The sequence below is a fragment of the Tasmannia lanceolata genome, unplaced genomic scaffold (genome assembly GCF_043159265.1).
Source record: "Tasmannia lanceolata isolate RefF3 unplaced genomic scaffold, GAP_Taslan_0.1 ptg000020l, whole genome shotgun sequence".
Lineage (NCBI taxonomy): Eukaryota > Viridiplantae > Streptophyta > Magnoliopsida > Canellales > Winteraceae > Tasmannia > Tasmannia lanceolata.
The window spans coordinates 11,254,015-11,274,493 of NW_027518697.1; the positions used below are offsets into that span (position 1 = coordinate 11,254,015).

At 36.8% G+C, this 20,479-nt stretch overlaps 1 long non-coding RNA gene across 3 annotated transcripts; it reads left to right on the forward strand.

The window, feature by feature from the left end:
• Positions 1 to 3,080: 3,080 nt before the first annotated feature.
• On the forward strand, positions 3,081 to 19,354 carry LOC143855067 (uncharacterized). Of its 3 annotated transcripts, none has more exons than XR_013237680.1 (9): positions 3,081 to 3,452; positions 12,646 to 12,721; positions 12,907 to 13,090; positions 13,344 to 13,418; positions 16,946 to 17,029; positions 17,276 to 17,341; positions 17,428 to 17,543; positions 17,922 to 18,163; positions 18,991 to 19,354. It is a non-coding gene; the product is annotated as an uncharacterized LOC143855067 (long non-coding RNA). The 3 variants fall into 3 exon arrangements; XR_013237681.1 differs by having other exon boundaries at positions 3,082 to 3,452; positions 12,907 to 12,999; XR_013237678.1 differs by having other exon boundaries at positions 12,907 to 13,418.
• Positions 19,355 to 20,479: the final 1,125 nt, after the last annotated feature.

Consider the following 20,479-nt stretch of genomic DNA (forward strand, 5'->3'; position numbering starts at 1 on the left):
AAACCCCATGTAGTCTCTTGTCTTTATTTTCTTTAGGATTTCTAGATTCAAGGCATTCTTAAACCAACCCCAAATCAGAAACTTTAATGGTCAATCCATGATTTGGAATCGATGTTGGTTCTTGATACATCGAATCGGCTGTTATTACTCGATGAGACGATGATCATGATTCAACTCCAAGAATACATTAAATCCAAAAATTGAAATCAACACATTAATTATCTCAATCAAAGCATCATGCTTCCATCGATCATCATGCATCAGAGGTTCGCTTTGATACCAACTGTTATAAATTTAATTAACCTTATGCGGAAACGGATCATTACCTCCGGCCATGATGATCAGATAGAAGTGAATGATGATGCACGAGAGCCAACGGTTGAAGACGCTCCACAATGAACGCGACGGACTCGGTTCTGATGTAGTCTTCAAATCTATCCAAGCCTTATGCTCAGATCAAAGGAATCATAGGTCGTTCCTTGGTAGATCCGGGACCAGACAGAGAAAACCCTAATCCCAAGTTTCTGAAGGAATATAATGGTTGCTCCCATTAAGCAACACACGTATATATGCTTGAGGGAATGATTTGGTTTCCCAATTACACTAACACTTTTCTAAGTTAGGATTCTTAATGAGTGTTATCTTTAGTAGCCAAAAACCCACTTTACAAAAGTCTAAGATCTCCAAATCTTAGGTGTATCAATTATGGGCCACCTAAATGGAAACACATTTCCAACACTTATTTCTTTCAATCTTCTCAATTAAATGTTATTTCTTTCAATCTTCTCAATTAAATGCTACTTTTATTATAGGCCTTTAAAAAAACCATAAAAAAACACATCAAATGTGACGACTCTACTCACATAAAGGGTACTTTTGTTATAGGCCCCTAAAAAACTAAAAAAAACATACATAAATGTGGTCAGGAAATAAATTCATTCTTTCAATGTGATTCAATCTATATATATGCTACTTGCCCATAGGTTATAACAAGAAGTGGAATGGTGCTTGATAAGAGAATAAAATTTAAGGGAGTTACTTTGCTTCAAGACAATTTATAATAGTTTTAGATGTGACTCATTATCAAATTTATTAGTGTGATTTTTTATGAGAAACAAATTATATATATTTTTTGATAAATAAAGTCTTTCCTATTACACCTATCAATAGTTTAAATTATCTTTGTTATTTTACACTTATAATCTATTCTTCTATAGATTTATTATTAGCACTAAAATGTTCTAACTTTAATATTTATATTCTTATGTATATCTTAGGTTATTATTGAAAAAATTTTATATGGAAATGAGATATCGGAGGAAGCCAAACAAAAAGGTATTTATTATTGCACCAATTTAATATATATTTTTAAAAAATTTAAAATTACCTTCTTATTTTTTGTTTTCATTTAATAGGACTAATCTGAGTTGAGAAACACATAAAATAGAGTAATAACATGAAAAGTTTGAATTTGTCTCTTTCATGGTAAAAAATAGATCATAGATAGTATTTTGTTCTTAATAGTTTTTTTGTTTAGTTTCTGTAGGATTTTTTGCCAACGACTATTTCATAGGTTTCCATTATATGTCTTTTCCTTTCCTTTTTCCTTTTACAATATCAAATTCCTTTACTTTCCTTCGCTTTCCTTGGTAAACAAATGAACAGAGCCTTAGACAAGTCAAATGCTTGTCCTCTCCCTTTTTGACTTCTTATTCTAGTAGTCATTGGGCCATCCCTCAGGCTTCGTTTGGATCCAAATAGTTACCTTGCAGATTAGTTGTAGAAGTAGTCAATAGGGAGGAGACATACATTTATAATGTTTGATCTACCAAGGATTTACCTGGTAGAACAGTGATAAGCAGTGTCTGGTTGCCAATATTTTAAGAGTAATGAGAGAGGGTGTCCCTACTAATATATAGAAAGAGAAGAGAGAGAAAGCAAAATTCTACTTGAGGAATTTTTTCCTTTTTTGTGGAGGATGGCGCTGAAGGTATAACGTATAAGTAGGGAACATAGGTACCACCACCTCACCAAACAAGCATTGATTAGCTTTGAATCTTATCACTAAACTCTAGGGATTGTGATGCTAAATTGGCCACCAAACTTCATAAAAGTTGCTAGAAAAGCCTTTTTCTGCTTGGGACATCCTTGAGGATGCCGAGCATGTGGCAACGAGACAGGCCCTTATATCCATGAAAAGGCAAGTCATCTAGGAGAAAAAAAAAGTCAGATGTATCTAGTTTACCTTTTCTCCCATTGGCACGTGCACAATTGTGCGAGCTCCCACCAACTAATGAAGCAACTTGACATAAGGAGAAGAGTGTCAATATCAAAACAAGGGCCTGCAGATACCATCTCATTTCCCCAATTAGTACACTACTACTACACTATAATGAGCTTTTTTGTACCGATGGTTGTCCATCCATAGTTGGCCCAAATCATGTATGATTTCGATATCATCCAACGCCAATCAACCCACGCGTGAAGGGAACTTCATCGAGGCCTAATGCTATTTTAAATGACAATAGTGCCATTACATAATTGATAAATTAACAAACATACCCCTATTTAAGTTAAGGGTCACAGGCCACTCGTTAGCAAAACCCTTTTTTTAAGAGGATGTTGTTGGATCAAATATCAAGGGCGGCCCACATGGGAACAACCATTGCACAATTGTTTCTTGGTATCATTTTATCTTTCCAAAGGCTGAAATTAGACCTGCATTTTTTTTTTGTGACGTAGGATATCCCCGGTCCCACCCAGGTTTTAGGACGGAACTATTCCCTGCGAGCAATCACCAGTAAACCAGTAAACCATGTGCATCGGATAAGTCAGGGGCCCATAACTTTAAGCCAAAGGGCCATCAGGGTTAGACCTGTAATTGTTAGTAGCCCCCTAAGATGAAATGAATGAATGGCCGAGTTGCCACCAACAATACTTTGGTCGGAAGTCTTAGAGTGTCATTTGTTGTGAGTATTGTTCAAAAGATTTATGACCGTTGATCTAGTGGGACCACCTCTAAATTGTAAACAGCATTTGAAGCAGAGAAAACAATATTAGTGGCGCGAATGTTTTTAGCATTCCATCAAAGCAATAGAACCCTACGCCCTCTTGACTCCCCCAACCCAAGCTCTAAAACCCACCTAAAACCCTAAAGCCAATTGTTTGCCCAAACCCTTGTTTTGTTTTAGGTGAGAAAAATATTGCAAACCGCAAAAGCCCTTTTCTTTCTAGGGTTACTTCTGTTGTCTTCTGGGTTCTCTTCCATGGCCTCAGCTGCTCTAAAAAAACCCTAATTGAAAGCGCATTTTGGGGTCCTCTACTCGCCTCCATTCGAGCTGTCGTGGGGCAATTTCGACTCCATTTTCTCTTTCGAAATCGGTCCGTGTAAATGGAGCGGATTTTGATAGTGGGTTCTGGTGGAGGAAGTCTATGGCCACATTTACGCGCACGTAAGTGGGAAAATAGAGTAGAATTTATTTTCTGAACCGATTTTACCTTCTTTTTTCTTTTTCATTTTGTTTTTTCGGATTGATGGGTCTGCATTTATTTTGATGATATACTGTTGGTGTTCTTGTTCGATCTCAAAGATATTCACTCTGTACGAAGTGTGCATCACCTGATATTTCTGATGGATTTATTTTCTTTTCTAACAAAAAAATTGCTATATAAGGAAACCCCAAAATGAAAACGGGAAGTTGTTCTGTTGCTTAGATTTTTTATGTACAATTCTTACATGGAGAAGGTGCAAAATGATACAGTAATGGGAGCCATGCCCAGAAGGGAAAAGATACATTTTGATTCCATTCATACATTCATTATCATTAGGAAGGAATTTTGATGAATGGGAATGATCGGGGTGGGATCAGGGAAGCAATTTCTCGCGGGCCTTACATGTATCAACTCTCAATTGCTAATGCTGTTTAAGGTGTTCTTTTGGACTGACAAACAATATAAGCAGCAACACTGAGGATGCAAAATCAGTAATGGCGAGATGTCCTTGCAGGTGTGGGAAAAGGTTTCTTTGCTTAGGTGATAGGAAAATTGGACGTAATTGTGGTAATCTAATTTTTAGTTCAACCAATTATTTGGGCTCCAATGCCTCTGACCCTTCAAGTTGGACTATCTTTTATTGGTTAATGGATCAATTGGGCTGGAAGACAGAAACTTTCAATCCACAGGATTGGGTTTTAATTTTTTTTTGTTATTTTAAAGATAATTCACAAATTTGAGCAAAAATAAATTAAAAACTTAGAATGGCTTGGAAGATAAAATTAAATCACAAGAATAAATAAAGAGATAGAGAAGGCAAGAAGATGTGTACCAATGATTTTATAGTGGTTTTGCCCTATACCAGCCTACTCCCCTCTCACGAAGTTATCCCCTCTTCGTGCTTCCAATATCCCGGTCTTCTTACGGGTGAAGACTAGATCATTTACATCCAAGCTTTATGCCCAAGCTTGCCGAGGTTGATCTGGTGCCTCTCCACCAATCCCTGAAGCTGTATCTCCAAGCTTCGTCTTCTAGATGTTGGTACGATGCCTCTCCACCAATTGCAAGAAAGAAGGCCAAAGGCCTTCTTACAAGGTGATATACAATTGTAGCTCACACAAACTCTCACAAAAGATTTACAGGTGATTTCCTAGACTAATTGATCTGGATTGTAGGCCCAATAAGAGGCATATTTGCCCATTACGACTTTTAGGGATTTATTTAGTTTTTGGGGTTTTTATTTTCATGGTATTTAGTAGGGCTTTTATTTTCCATGTTATTTATAGTTAGGGACTTTATTTATTTTCCATGAAATTTTATTTCAATTGCCTATAAATAGACCTCATGTATTAGAGATTATTGGTTTTGATGATTAATTGCCAACCCCAACTAGTTTGGGACAAAGGCTTAGTTGAGTTGAGTATGATTAATTGAAGTGAATACAAATTCTCCCCTCTAATTTGTCTTACTTCTTTCCCTCTTCTTTTTCTTCGTCTATTCTTCTCCTACGCTTCTTCTTTTCTCTTCCATGGCCTAAGTAACTAATCCCTCAAAAATAGACAAATAATGGCACAAGGGTTTTAAACACTTTGTATAATGGTCAAGGCTAGCCGATGAGTGTTCTTGTTGAGTTTAAAGGGCAAATGATCTTTTATATAGAGCATGGGACCTTGAACTAGCCGTTATGGGCTCCTGCAGCTAGTACAGAGGCTTCCCACGGAGCTCCGTCCAAGCCATTGCCCTATATATTTTTTGGACAGATTCACCCTACAGAGCTAGCCGATCCCAACTAGATTGGGACAAAGGCTTAGTTGAGTTGAGTTGAGTTGAGTTGAGATTCACCCTACGGAGCTTTGTGGACGCAATCTGTTTCACATATTTTCTTGAGCTTTTGCAGCTGTTCCATTGGCCTTCAATCTCACTTTTACCCACTTGAATGAAGTGCCATATGAGTCCAAACTTGTTTGGACACCAACTTGGCCATCCACTAATCCATTTTAGTTATTTTTAATCCCCTTTTAAGTGCCATTATATGTAATTACATGAGGGTCTAGATTTTATACTCTAAATACTGAGACTTGACTTTGGCTTCTTCAATAGTCTTCTTCAAGTCTTTAGTCTTCAGTTTTCTTCTCCATGGATCACCTTCTTCCTTTGCTCCAATGATCTTCAAGTTAGTCCATGCCTTGGATCTATGCATCTCCCCTGGCTCCAATGATCTTCAATTTTGGTCCATGCCTTGCTTGCCTAAAAAAAATATTCTTACACATATTGCAAGCATTAGTATCACAAATGATCATATTGTGTTTGGAGTCATCAAAACATGACTGAGAAGGAGACCAAGGTTGAACCCTTTGGCTAGCAGTCATCCACATATTAAAATGTTAAACAATTAGGCTATAATTGATTTTAATAGGCTAGATGAATACCAATGCAACAGAATCATTTAGGATCTAGTGGAATAGTATTATTCCACAAAATAAATCGACAATTCCATGAAATGAATCATAGAATTAAGCAAATTCATAGGATTCTATTGAAAGCCATAAATCAAATGGATTAATATATTATATCTATATGTGTGTGTGTGTGTGGGGGGGGGGGGGGGGGGGGAGAGGAGGGGGGAGGGGAGTGTTTCTAGTCGGACGACTAGATACGTTATCTACTCCGTCGGCCAAAAACACAATGGAGGCCCACATTGTTTGGGTGATGCAAACCATTCATTTGATGGGCCCTGACATAGATATGGCGTGCCCAAAAAATCAGCTCCGTAGGATCATCCCAACCCTTCGATTTGTGGAGGTTAAAATGGACGGATATAAACCTCCACAAATCTGTCCATTTTTAACCTCCACAAATCGAAAGGTTAGGGTGATCCTATGGAGCTGATTTGCACACCCTATCTATGTAAAGGCTTATCAAATGAATGCTTTGGATCACCCAAACAATGTGGGCCCAGTGTGTTTATGGCCGATGGAGTAGATAACATTATCTAGTCGTCCAACCAGAAACACTTTTCCATATATGTATATACTAGTAAAAACCCCGTGCGATGCACGGGCCGACAAAGAACTGTACGGACCACATCATAGGTTGATCCAAACCGTCCATGTGATGGAACACAACATCAATACATTGTGCCCGTAAAATCATTTCCATAGGCTGATCCTAGCCCTCCAATCTATAGAGGTTTCAATAATATGTTGTTCCTCTTAAGGTGCCCGGAACTCGTAAATATTTTTAAAGGTGTGCAGAATTTGTAATATCCTCAAAAAATTACAAAGGAAAAGTAGTTTTTTCGTATCTGTCATATTTCGATACCTCATCTTTGTAGTATTTTCCGTAATTGTCATATACAAGTACCCGTTGTCTGTAATTTCCCTCCAAAACTATACTACGTAATGATTATTATTGCTAGCTTCTTTCGGTACTTATTATTGCTAGCCACCTTTCAAGAAATAGTATTTCCGTACAGTTTTCCACCACGTCTAATAAGACAAATCTCTGAACACATACAATTGCAAAGGATGTGCGAGACGTAGCCTTTGGAGAAGGTGGCTAGCAAATCATGATTTGCTTTTTCAAATAATTCCAAAAATGGGTAGGATTGAAATTATGTAGCTTTAATGGGTGCATTTGTTAAAAAGCATAAAGAAGGGCGTAGGATTGAAAATATGTGGGTTGAATGGGTGCCTTTGTTAAAAAAAAGTCAAAAAAAGTGATGTGTAATTCTCATAGAATTTTGGGAGAAATTCAAATAATTCTCTCATTTTCTCTTCTGCTATATAGTATATAGATACATTTGTATTTCTCTTTTAGTTTTATTTATTTAAAGCTACAAAGGTATTCTAGTCCTAACGTGGACGCGTACAATCAATTGAGAGGCAAAGTTCGCATTTTGTAATTTTCGCTATTTTTTCTACTGTTACACACTTGGATTCAGACGAGAGCTAGGCCAAGGTAAAACCAAGTCGACTTGTGCAAGTCCAAGATTGATATGGTTGATTTTTTTTAACTCAGGAGAGGCAAAGGAGTTTTTAATTGATTGGTTGGGCAGCCAAACTCCCAACTGTGAAGAGAACTTGACTAAGGCAAAACGGAGTTGAATCAAACAAGCTGATAATTAATTCGGGGATTTTTAAAGAATTTTTTTTCAATCATTTTCCCTCTTTATTTTTATTTTAGTTGAACAAAATCTTTTTACGTGATCTTGTGATTCAATTTGACCCATCCCCTTAATTTTCAATTATGTCTTAATTTTGAAAACTTTATATGACATTTATGAGTGACCCATAATTTAAATAAAAAAGAGAACTGTATAGGATTGCCATACACACATATATATATATATATATATATAGAGGAAAGCTCACCAAACTTATGGTGAGCTAGCTTGCCCAATCACATGGGTCCCACATTTTGGGGAGTGATCCAAACCATTCATTTGCAAGGCCTTATCATAGATAGGGGGTGTACCAAAAATCAGCTCCATAGGATCATCCTAACCCCTCCATTTGTGGAGGACAAAAATGGGGCAGATTTGTGTCTGTCCATTTTTGTCCTCCACAAATGGAGGGGTTAGGATGATCCTATGGAGCTGATTTTTGGTACACCCACCATCTTTGTAAGGGACTTTCAAATGAATGGTTTGGATCATCTTAACAAAGTGGGCCCCATGTGGATTTGTGGACAAATAATGTCTGTCCATTTTGACCTCCACAAATGGATGGGTTAGGATGATCCTATGGAGCTGATTTTTGGTACACACCCCATCTATGTAAGGGCCTTTCAAATGAATGCTTTGGATCATCCTAACAAAGTAGGCCCCAATGTGATTGGGCGCTTAAGCTCACCATAAGTTTGGTGAGCTTAAGCTCACCAACACTTTCCTCTATATAACAATGTGGGGCCCACTGTATTTTAAGCCGTCGGTGTAGCTAAGTTAGCTACACGTATGTGTAGCTACACTTTTCTCTCTCTCTCTCTCTCTCTCTCTCTCTCTATATATATATATATATATATATATATATATATATATATATATATATATATATTTATCTCTCCACACACACACACACACACACACATATATATATATATATATATATATATATATATATATATAGAGAGAGAGAGAGAGAGAGAGAGAGAGAGAGAGAGAGGTGTAGCTACACATACGTGTAGCTAACTTAGCTACACCGACGGCTTAAAATACAGTGGGCCCCACATTGTTTGGGTGATGCAAACCATTCATTTGATGGGCCCTCACATAGACAGGGTGTGCCCAAAAAATCAGCTCCATAGGATCATCCCAACCCTACGATTTGTGGAGGCAAAAATGGACGTGTAAAAACCTTCACAAATCTGTCCATTTTTGCCTCCACAGTTTGAAGGGTTGGGATCATCCAATGGAGCTGATTTTTTGGGCACACCCTATCAATGTGAGGGCCTATCAAATGAATGGTTTGGATCACCCAAACAATGTGGGCCCACTGTATTTTAAGCCGTCGGTGTAGCTAAGTTAGCTACACGTATGTGTAGCTTCACTTAACTCATATATATATGTATGTATATTACGCGAGGGATGAAAGCTCTCCTGCACTCTTTTGCTCGTCTGAATTCACGATCTTAATTGATATTGATAAAAGAATGCCAAAGTACATGTTGGCAACAAGTTTGGTTTGTGTACAAGTTATGAATGATAGATATGCATTGGAACTAAGAGTAGAATGCAACTCACTTCTTTGCATTGCCAACTACGGGCATGATTGCGGTATTGAGTACTAGTGGTGCTAATTGCATTTGGAGGCATTGCAGGGTTATAGTGTCCAACTTAATAATCAATTTTATGTCTATCAATCAGATTTCTTGTCTATCTATTGGATTCCTATGTTTGTTTCTGCCAAATTTAAAGGAACCCAAAAGAATATTCCTTGTAGCGGTGTTTGAAATCAAGTCAATGCATTGGGATGATTGGAGTAGTTAGAAAAAAAAAAGAAAAAAAAAAGAATAGAGGTTGAGAAAGAAAATAAGAGAGAAGAACGAGAGAAAACAAAGAGAATAGAAGGGGAGGAAAAAATTTGAGGTTGAGAGAAGTGTTCAATCTAGCCTCAAACTTTTCTCTTATGTTTATTGATAGAGCATAGAAGAAAATTACATACTATGCCACTAAAAATGAAAAAAAAACATAAAATGATTAATCTACAAATCGTAATTAACAAAGATAAAGTAATAGAAATAAAATTTATCATCCCCTCAACATGGAGCATAAATGTCACCCATGCCTAGCTTGAAATAAATATTTAATTATTTAGGAATTGGTCACTGCCATGAGCTTTTTCTTGAGTACAATAAAACTCAACAGTCAACTCAACTCAACTCAACTAAGCCTTTGTCCCAAACTAGTTGGGGTCGGCTAATGAATCCTTTAGAAAATTTTCATGAAGAAGGTGAAAGGATCTACCCGGCTCAAATTGACTAAGTCTAATCCTGACACTAGTTGGGTTTGTCTACATGGATCATTTTCTTCCATTCTCTCCTATCCAAAGTCATGTTCTATGTTATGTTCCTAGCCCTCAAGTCTTTCCTCATTGTTTCTACCCAAGTTGTTTTTGGTCTTCCCCTATCTCTTTTTACTCCATCAACTAGGCACGAGTCACTTCTTCTCACTGGAGCATCCAAAGGCCTCATGAAATACCAAGTTGCATGATATGTGAGTAGCTATTAGGTTGTCACAAAACATCTTCATTGACCTTCAAACTTAAAATTCATCTTAAGAATCTGAGTCTTCAACCACATCAACTCAAATGTAGTATGAGTCATCACCCATGTACTTTGCTTCTGCTTCTCTGCACTTGACTCGACAACCATACTACACTTTTTCTGTGTTACGTGGACGCACTAATTTTTTAGCCACACGTGGTGCAAGCAAGATGGGGACGCTCGAACACCTTTGGACACGGCAAAGACGCTTCTGGACTTTTACGGATGGAGTGTCATGGTGACGTTATCAATAACTTCAGACACTTCACGCATTGTTTGAAGGTGGCCCATTGTGGACACTTGATAAATTGTCCAAATCTCCTTTTTTTGCCTCTTCTTTACCTCTTTGACAATGTTCTACACCTTTATATGCTCTGTTTGGTTGCCATTTGGGTTTTTATTTTCCAGGAAGTTTGTTGGAGAATAGCTGCCATGTAGGACAAATTACTCGTTTGGTTGCCAAAATAACATTTGACTCCCCTTTTACTCCCTTTGATGTCTTCCATGTAATAATTGCTTGTCTGACATGGACTCCTTGTCCCCTCCTTATGACTTTTAAACCAAATTATTCCAAAAGGAAGGACTTTTGGTTGAATTTTCTAGGGAATGGTGCTCTCTCTTTCTCTCTCTTCCTTCTCTCCTCTTTCCCTATATTAGTATTGGCACCCCTACTAATTCTCCTACTCTCCGAGTGTATGCCGCTTAACCGAACACTACTTACACTATTCTCCGAGGTAATTCTAGACAAATCAAAACGCTTGTCTCCTCCCTTTTGACTTCTTTTGACTTCATATTCCACTACTCTCCAAGCCACCTCCCGAGCAACCAAACGGAGCCTTAGAGCATCTCTGTTTTTGGATTCTGCTTGTCTTCTTTTTAATTAATTATTCGCCGTTCAAAAACAAAAATTTCAAAGTGAAGTGTTCACTACCTTTAATGAGATCTCTAACACATAAATTATTAATATGATATAATTTTCTTTTGAACTTGACATTAACAAGCTTAATGTAGCATAGTTTGCTCTAAATTTATTAAGGAAAGGTTGTCCATATTTGATATAATATACCTACTTTTAAACTTATTAAGAAAATGATCTTTACATAGCTAAATTATAACCCTTTTTTCTTAAATACTTTACCATTAAAAAAAAAAGAGAAAACGGTTTCTACACACGTGTAGATAAGTTATCTACACACTAGCTTAAAACACAGTGGAGGGCATATTGTTTGGGTGATCCAAACCATTCATTTGATTGACCCTCACATAGATAGGATGTCCACAAAAAATCAGCTCCATAGGATCATCCCAGCCCTACGATTTGTGGAGGTAAAATGGACGTGTATAAACCTTGACAAATCTGTCCATTTTTTGCCTCCATGGTTCGACGGGTTAGGATGATCCTACGAAGCTGATTTTTTGGGCACACCCTATCTATGTGAGGGCCCATCAAATGAATGCTTTGGATCACCAGAATAATGTGGGCCCCCACTGTATTTTAAGCTACTGTGTAGATAACTTATCTACACTTGTGTGTAGAAACTGTTTTCTCAAAAAAAAAAAAACCTTTTTTTCATGTTGGCGGTATTCTATTTGTCTATATCTTTGCTGTTTTGTAATTTTGTATTATCCTCCAAATTCATGAAAGTTAAGTTTTTTGGCTATACCCTTGGAAAGTCTTGGAGTTTTTTTTTTTTTTTTTGAATGGTAGCAATTTCATTAAAAAGAAAAAGAAGACCGAGATGGTCAATACAAATGACGAAGAAGATAAAAGCAACAGACTAATGACAGATGCAAAACTGATAAACAAGATCTCCAACATAAAGAAGAACTCAAGGAGGGAGGAAGTCAAACATCTCCAATCCCTCTTTGGACACTCCTTCACTGGCAAGTCTATCAGCTACCCCATTTGCGGACCTCCTTATGTGATGAAAATCCATAGACGATTCTCCCACCGTTCAATTTTTTGGAATTTCTCCAATCCCTCTATGGACACCCCTTCCCTGGCAAGTCTATCAGCTACCCCATTTGCAGACCTCCTAATGTGATGAAAATCCAGACGATTCTCCCACCATTCAATTTTTTGGAATTTTTATTTGACTCATACATTATCGTTTCTTACACTGTCTTCAATCAATGAAATGTCTACCTCACGCCCATTCCATTAAAAACTGCTTATTGTTAGTCTTTCTTTCTAGAATACTTTGGGTATGTTAGGTATGCTAGGTTCAATTCTTTTGAGGGCAGATAATGTTTATAATGATAATGTTTATAATGTTCTTCATATATTTTATTGAATCATTTATGCATATGCAGTAAATCATTTTAAACCACTTCATTCAAGTATAATCATAAGTTGTGCTCTGATTTTTCTTGTTGCATTTATTGCTACAGGAAGCCTCATGTAAATGTTGGGACCATTGGACACGTGGATCATGGCAAAACTACACTCACAGCCGCCATTACAAGGGTAGAGTCATAGTTAATGTTTCAATAATATTTTCCTCTCTTTGCAATTTTTTTTTTGGTTTCTGTAGGGATAGAAAAACGTGTGTTGTAGAGATATAAACTTAGAAGGTTTGATTTTTATGCATTCATGCTTAAGTTTTGATCTCTGCGAAGAGTTTCATTGAGCATGAAGTTCCTTTTTCTCAGGTACTATCAGAAGAAGGTAAAGCTAAGGCCGTTGCATTTGATGAGATTGACAAGGCACCAGAGGAAAAAGAGAGAGGAATTACCATTGCAACGGTTCAGATGTCCTTAACTTTGTGGCACACCCTAGAATTATTCTTGTTGCAATAGTTGCATTAGTACTCTATCCTTTTTTTTTAATACAGGGGTAGGTTTTTTGGGGGAATGACACCATGAGAAGCACTTGTGCGAGAAGCAAATGGGAATCAGTCTCATTGGTTGATTCAAAGGACTCTTTTGAATCCATTTTTAAGTAGGGATTACTAGACCCACATGAGTCATTTGAAGCAACCAACGAGATCTCTTCTAGCATGAATTGCGTCTCATAGTACAATTTTCCACTTTATTTTAATTCTTACAAATATTATTTTGTTGAGCCTAAGTAAAACATGATTTTGCAGGCTCATGTTGAATATGAGACTGCTAAGTGACATTATGCCCATGTAGATTGCCCAGGACATGCGGACTATGTTAAAGTAAGTTATGGATAATTAAAATTTTGTTTTTGAGTTTTGGTAGTATTTACATCAAATATTATCCTTAACTTTACCGGGAAGTTGCATACAAGAATTTATTGCGGGAGAACTTTATTAAGACAAAGATAAAAAAGGAATTAAATATGCAGAGAAACTAAATATTACGCATGAGAGTAAGATTAACCAAATAAAGACTTAGCTCCCATAGTTGGTTACTTATCAGGTGTGGCATTAACATCTATGATTTTAGGGCGCTAAAATGTATCTAGCACTCTAGCTCTGGCTCACTTTAACATTGAAATTTCTGTAAGTTGTTGTGAAGACACAGTCTATTTGAAATGTGTCATTAGTAATTGAATATTATATCACTTTATCAGTGAATGTAACTCCATTCAAAGAAGCAAAACAAGAAAAAGGAAGGTAAATGGCTTCAAAGTGTGAATACAAACTCGTCCAGCAAGAAATGCATTGACACGAACATTGGCCTCCCTATGATTGTGAGATGATACAAACTGTTTTTCACCATTGCCTCCCTAATCATACATAGGATGCCACCTCAGTATTAAGTCGGAAATAAGTAACTATAAGCAACCTCAAACCTTGTGAAGATGATGGTTGGCGATTCCTCATAATGGGATTTACAAATCACTTCATCTAGAAAAACTTGGGTTTGCTTAAATATTTTCCTATTTTATCTCCTAGGTTTTGATGATTTGTGAATCGAAAGATTGGAGAGACTCATTAAGTGATTAGTTCTTGCATCCCAAGTCCAAGCTTCGGTTTGATGATGCAAAATTGGAAAGTGATTGGGCATGTGCGTAGAACAATTTGACATAATTTTCTATGATCTAGTTAACTAATTTTAATAGTGAATGCAGACATTCCAGCCTTACCCTCTTCCTTCTTCCCTTTCTTTATCAAAATCGGGGCTTCCAGATCATGTGCTTTTGAACATAGTTCTTCAAACCTCCCTGTAGGGATGACTCCGCCATAGAGGTGAGAGAGATAGGAAGATGGAATTGGTGCCTGTAAAGTGTCTCCAATGATTTTTTCTTCTCTTTTTCTTTATTATTTTTCCAATGATTTATTCTTTTCTCCTATAGTAATAATCCTCTAGGCTGTTGTAGAGAAATTGGCATGTGGTATCTCAACTTAAGCACGAGCGGAAGGAATTGGTTCATAAGTGTAGGGGCATGAAAAAACTAGATAGTAAGCTATTTTTTTTAACTCTGAATCATTTCTGAATTGCAAGGTTCCGAAATGAGAGCAGAACCATGATTAGAAGATTTGCGCAAATATACTCTCAATCCAATGTTCTTCCCAAGCATGTTATCATGAGGGAGTGATTAGTAATTTTGGGTCGCGTAGCCAGGCAAATTTGGTATCTGGTTGTCTAGATAACTCTTCAGTCTAGCCGGAAGCATGGTTTTAAATTTCCACCGAAACTGATACAAAACGTCTGAAATGTTTCTGTTTCCACTCACGCCAAAGTTGAAACTGATACAAAACGTCTGAAATGTTTCTGTTTCCACTCACGCCAAAGTTGAAACCGAATCGACCGAAATGCATAAACCAAAATCGGATGTGTAATAGTGGTATATTAATCAGTATGCATTACATAATTATATTTATACCAATTGCACGTGAAATGTGTTGCATGTACTGTTGATAAATATTTATATGAATACATGCGAAATTTGGTATGTACCAAATTGTCAGACATGCGATAGTGCATGCCACTAGATGTTCAATATTTTTAAACCATTATGGATGGTCGTCTGTCTTCAGTTCAAAATAAAAATAAAAATGGATGGTTGTCTCATGTGATGCTTTTTAAGTGTGTATTTTGTGCATATTCTAGCATTTTTTGAAGTTCCATTTTAAAATTTTATCATTTGTATATGTTTCCTTTTTTTTTGAGTGATTTTACCGGATTTTCACTGAAATTTCCAATTGTAATTGAAATGTTTCCGTTTCTGTAGTGACCGAAACGGAAAGTGAAATTTAAAGCCTTGGTTAGAAGAAACGGAATTTGGATGGGTGTAGCAATGTGGATCTTGGAATATTTAAAAAAAAAATGTGGATCTTGGAATGCCAAGTGTTCTCTATTTAGCTCTTGTGACCCGTGAGCACAACAGCCGACTCATTACCTCTGTATGAATATGGTTGAAGCACGTATAAAGAACCTTGCATATATCCAAATCTCCTTTAAGGTTTGTTCCATTGAAGTTAAATACGAGAGGGTAACCCATTTCAGGGCAATTTATTTTAGAGGAATCTACTTTCCCTCCATTAGAGGGTGGGCCTTCGTCCAACGGTAAGGTTGCTCAATTATCGTGGTCACGGGTTCGAGTCACGGAAACAGCCTCTCTGCAAAGCAGGGGTAAGGCTGCGTACATCTAGCCCTCCCCAGACCCTGCAATGGCAGGAGCCTCGTGCACTGGGCCACCCTTTTTTCTTTCTTTCCCTCCATTGGTTTACCCTTGATCGTTGTTAGAATGTGCCGGATAAACTAGGAGGGGTATTTGATTTCCAATGTTCCAGTGACCGCATATTGTAGGGGTAAATGTATAACTTTTTTGAGCCATCCATTTTACACCAAGTAGATTAGAGGGCTACGATCATTTTCTCCAAGAGCTTTAACTTCTGAGTGGTCTAGTCCATTTGTCATGGGAGAGACTGATTCTTCTTGTCTACACACTTTTTGATTCACAACATCTTGTGTAATTGATATTCCTCTATAAGCGGCCATAGAGTATACACATTACAAACTTCCGAGGATCAGAATAGTACCAAATAATGGAAAACAAAGATAGTTGTTGGATGGAAAGCATTAATACAATCTATATTTGATCAACCATGGAGCATAAATATAATGTCTAAATCGATCTTATATCTTACTTTTAGTCTCAACCTGGATACCCTAGATTAATCTCTCACTTTAATTAGAACTAACAGAACTTGTCCTAATTGCTTAAGGTGATCACCTATAAAATCTTGTAAATATCACTAAAAATTCTTAAATATTCACAAGTTATAGGAGATTTTTTTATTCCAACAATCCACCCTTTTTTGCTTAATTTTTGCATTCGAAATCCTTTATTTTGGGCTTCCCTTGCCTAGACTTTGCGCTGCATCAAGTACTTAATTGAATGTCTGTGGGAGTTCCTTTAATTCAATTCAATTATACAATAAACATAAGCATGTGACAATCATTATCAGTATGCAAATCCATTACTACTGTTCTATCGATATAACAATTATTTAGGAGGTCTTTTCCCCTGAATATCTATTACATGTATTTTTAGGTCTGCAGGTTTATTTATTGAGGAGTTAAATTGGATTATAGATGATCAAATATGAACTTATTTCTTCGCTACTTTATCCAAGTGTTTGTATTTGATACAAAAATGCGTGCTGCTGGAGGTTATTGTTTGTGCTAATATTTCTCATTGCGAGGAAATCAGGCATAACTAAGAAGCTTTAATGGGTAATTGTTCTCTCAAAGGCTCTAATGATTTCTGCAGGGACATGGAACTGTTGTCACTGGACGTGTTGAACAAGGGACAATCAAAGTTGGCGAAGATGTAGAGATTTTAGGATTAATGCAGGTGAGATTCAAATTCAATTTGCAGTATATTTCACTACACTTATTCATTTTGTTCATGATTATTCTGTCTGATCATTTAGTTCCTTGCACATAGGAACCAATATCTTGAATCATGCAATATTGGATGATGTAGACACATTGGTTTTGTGTAGCCATTTTCAAGCATGATAATGTTATGGTGTTACAGCTAGTAGGAGAAGGTTAAGTTACCTAATTTCCTGGTCTTTACATGTCTTTTCTCTGTCAGGGTGGTCCTTTGAAGACTACTGTTACTGGTGTGGAGATGTTTAAGAAGATATTAGATCATGGACAGGTGCACTTGCTTTTAGCCTTCTCGAATCTGTGTTTTCTTTACCTGAGGTTATTAAATTACTGATAAGATTCCATTATAATTACCAGGCTGGCGATAACGTGGGGCTTCTTCTACGTGGTTTAAAGAGGGGGGATGTACAACGAGGACAGGTGAACCATCCATAAAAAAATTCCACTGACTCATGCGAGCTATCTATGCTTTGGTAAAGTTTCTCTTTTCACCAAAGAATGAAGCTATTGATATGCTGCTACTGTTTCGTTTTCTTTGTTTTCTTTCCAGAGCAAATAATGGAACCCCAAACAGGCTTGATGACTTAATAACACCAAATTTATCTTTAAATTTGAAAATAATCTTTTATTGGTATTCATTTTAATATGGAAACTTAAAAGATTGCCTTTGCAAAAAATTTACTATAATGGTTGGTTTGGCATTGCGAGGGCCATGCCTATCATCATTCACAACATATGGAGTAACTCAATTGTTTTTCTCTTATCATGTTATTATAATACATATTTAAGGACTTTTTTTTTTACAATTTTCTTCCGCTGGTATTTTCCTGACACTTGTGTGATGACTGCAGGTAGTTTTGTAAGCCTGGTTCTTTGAAAGCATACAAGAAATTTGAGGCGGAGATATATGTGCTCTCAAAGGACGAAGGTGGTCGCCATACTGCTTTTTTCTCAAATTACAGACCTCAGTTTTACTTGAGAACTGCAGATATTACTGGGAAAGTGGAATTGCCTGAAAATGTCAAGATGGTGATGCCTGGTGATAATGTGACTGCAGTTTTTGAGCTTATCTCACCAGTCCCGGTTGAAGCAGGTACTATGTAATGTCTGTAATCAACAATGTATGGTACTTCATGATATTATTACAGGAGTGTCATTGCTGCAACCGAAAAAAGGACTAATGCTTTTCTTTCAAAGGTGTCAGGGCCCCTTGCCTTTTGACTTCAAAACATTGTTAAGTTGTGCTTTTTCTTTAGGCCACGTTTGGATACCCACAAGATTTAGATTTGGGTTTCTCACATCTGCAGTTGAGATTTGGAACTGGATCAGATCCTTAGATTTCAAAATCAGCTACAATAGTGAAAACAAAATCCGATTTTCAAATTTGTTCTGCGAGACATTATTTGGAAATCAATATTTGCAATTACCTTCACCCTCGCTGCTCTCTCTCTCTCTCTCTCTCTCTCTCTCAACATGAGCACATGGATGATTGATGTATTTTGTACTCAAATCCAAATCCAACTACAAAAACATGAGGTTTCCAAACGTGGCCTTAGTTTATGGGAGATTTTGACATTTTTCAATTGTCTAGATGCATTTTAAGGAAGAACGTATTTTGTTTGTGACATGTATGTCAATGATGTAATTTTTTTTTTTTTTGTATTTGTTCATTTCGGTTCTAATTACCTTTCCTATTTTATTTATTAATAATCACGGATTGTGTCTTTATATGATGTTTTTACTTGTTATTTCTCTTATCCTAAATGTATCTGCTTTCAACATTTGCTGTGAAGGTAATCTTGTTTAGTGTTTGGCACCTATATATCTACTCCCAACCGTATGTAGGTTCAGATTTCGTTAGATTTTATTATTGCTTCCGAGTTCAAGATCCAGGTCTTAATATTTAGATGGTTTTGGCAGGACAAAGATTTGCTCTAAGAGAAGGAGGGAGGACTGTTGGTGCAGGGGTGGTATCCAAAGTGATGACCTGAACTGTTCCAGTGTTTTCCGTGTGGATTCTTTTCGCTTATTCTTCTTTGAACGGCGATTGAAAATAGAGGACCAGAGTACTGCAGCTTCTTGAAACATTCCATGCACGGTAAAATACTTGATGTTTCTTCAAAGCATTCTTTCTGAAGTAATTGGTGAGACAATTTTGATTTACCGGTTAAATAGTTCATGTTCTGCTTATATAAGAACGTGGGATCATTGGACATGTTTGGTTCGGTCTGAAACTTTCGGTCTAGCTTAAATTTGGATCAATAAAAATTCATGTTCAACTCCATGTATATTGCGTTATGCACATTCTCTAAAGAAGGTTTGCATGAATTGCTTGAAGTTTGGCCAATTATGTATGTTTTTTTATGTGACTTGGTGAATGAGCCTAGTCTGTGTTCCTTATTATGTGACTTGGTGAATGAGCCTAGTCTGTGTTCCCTATAATGTGTTTGTTCATGTTTTATGTGATTGAAACACATTGGCGCTTATAACTCAGAATTGGTGTTCTTTTTGGTTCCTTTTTATCCCTTTGGTAGATAAGGGTGAAGCTTGAAGCCTAGAGCTGAGGGCTAGGGCTTGCTCAGCTTCAAAATTTTAATTTTATGGAAAAGGAGAGCTTTCAGATTATATAGAATGGGGTTTTGTGAGACTGTATTTTGCACATTTCCAAAGGTCCTTTGATGTCATGGGGGTTTTATCATTAGATCAAAGAAATTTTAGTTGAGTACTAATTAGGGCACCAAACTACATAGAAAATTTATGTATGATTCGTTTAAAGAGTTGTACATTTTACATCAAATTTAGAGTTGTTCATCTTAAAGGACATTTTTCACCATGATTGACCAAATGTCTTGAATCATCCAAAGGTTGGTACGCCTTATTTATGATTCTAACAATATTCATGGACCCAATCATCATGTATGGCGGTGGGTCGAAGCCGCAAAGGCTGAATGGACTGTCATCTGATTCCTTAATTTTTCATACTCTCCTAAACTAGATTATGAGGAACAAAATCCCTAGATCTTTCATAAAGAAATGTTTGTCATGTGATGCATGCAAAAGTTTTGGTGCGAGATACAGAAAGCACCTTGGGTGCTTCTTTTAACAATCCTTTGTAGCAATCAAAGTCATATGTTGATTGTGTTAGATCCCACTCGAGTCAATTGAATACAAAATGAATTGAGAAACCAACTCCAACTATGATAAATCTCCATCTCCATCTCCATAATAGAAAATGCTAGCCAAGGAGAATAATCTTCTATTTCTGTCTATACCACATGCAATCAACAATGTGGGAGGTTACTTATCCCCCAATTGCCTACCATCTAGTAACTAATACAAGATTCTCCTATTGTTTGGTGGAAAGTAAGTAAATTCCAAAATAAATGAACAAATGATTCATCCCGCTATA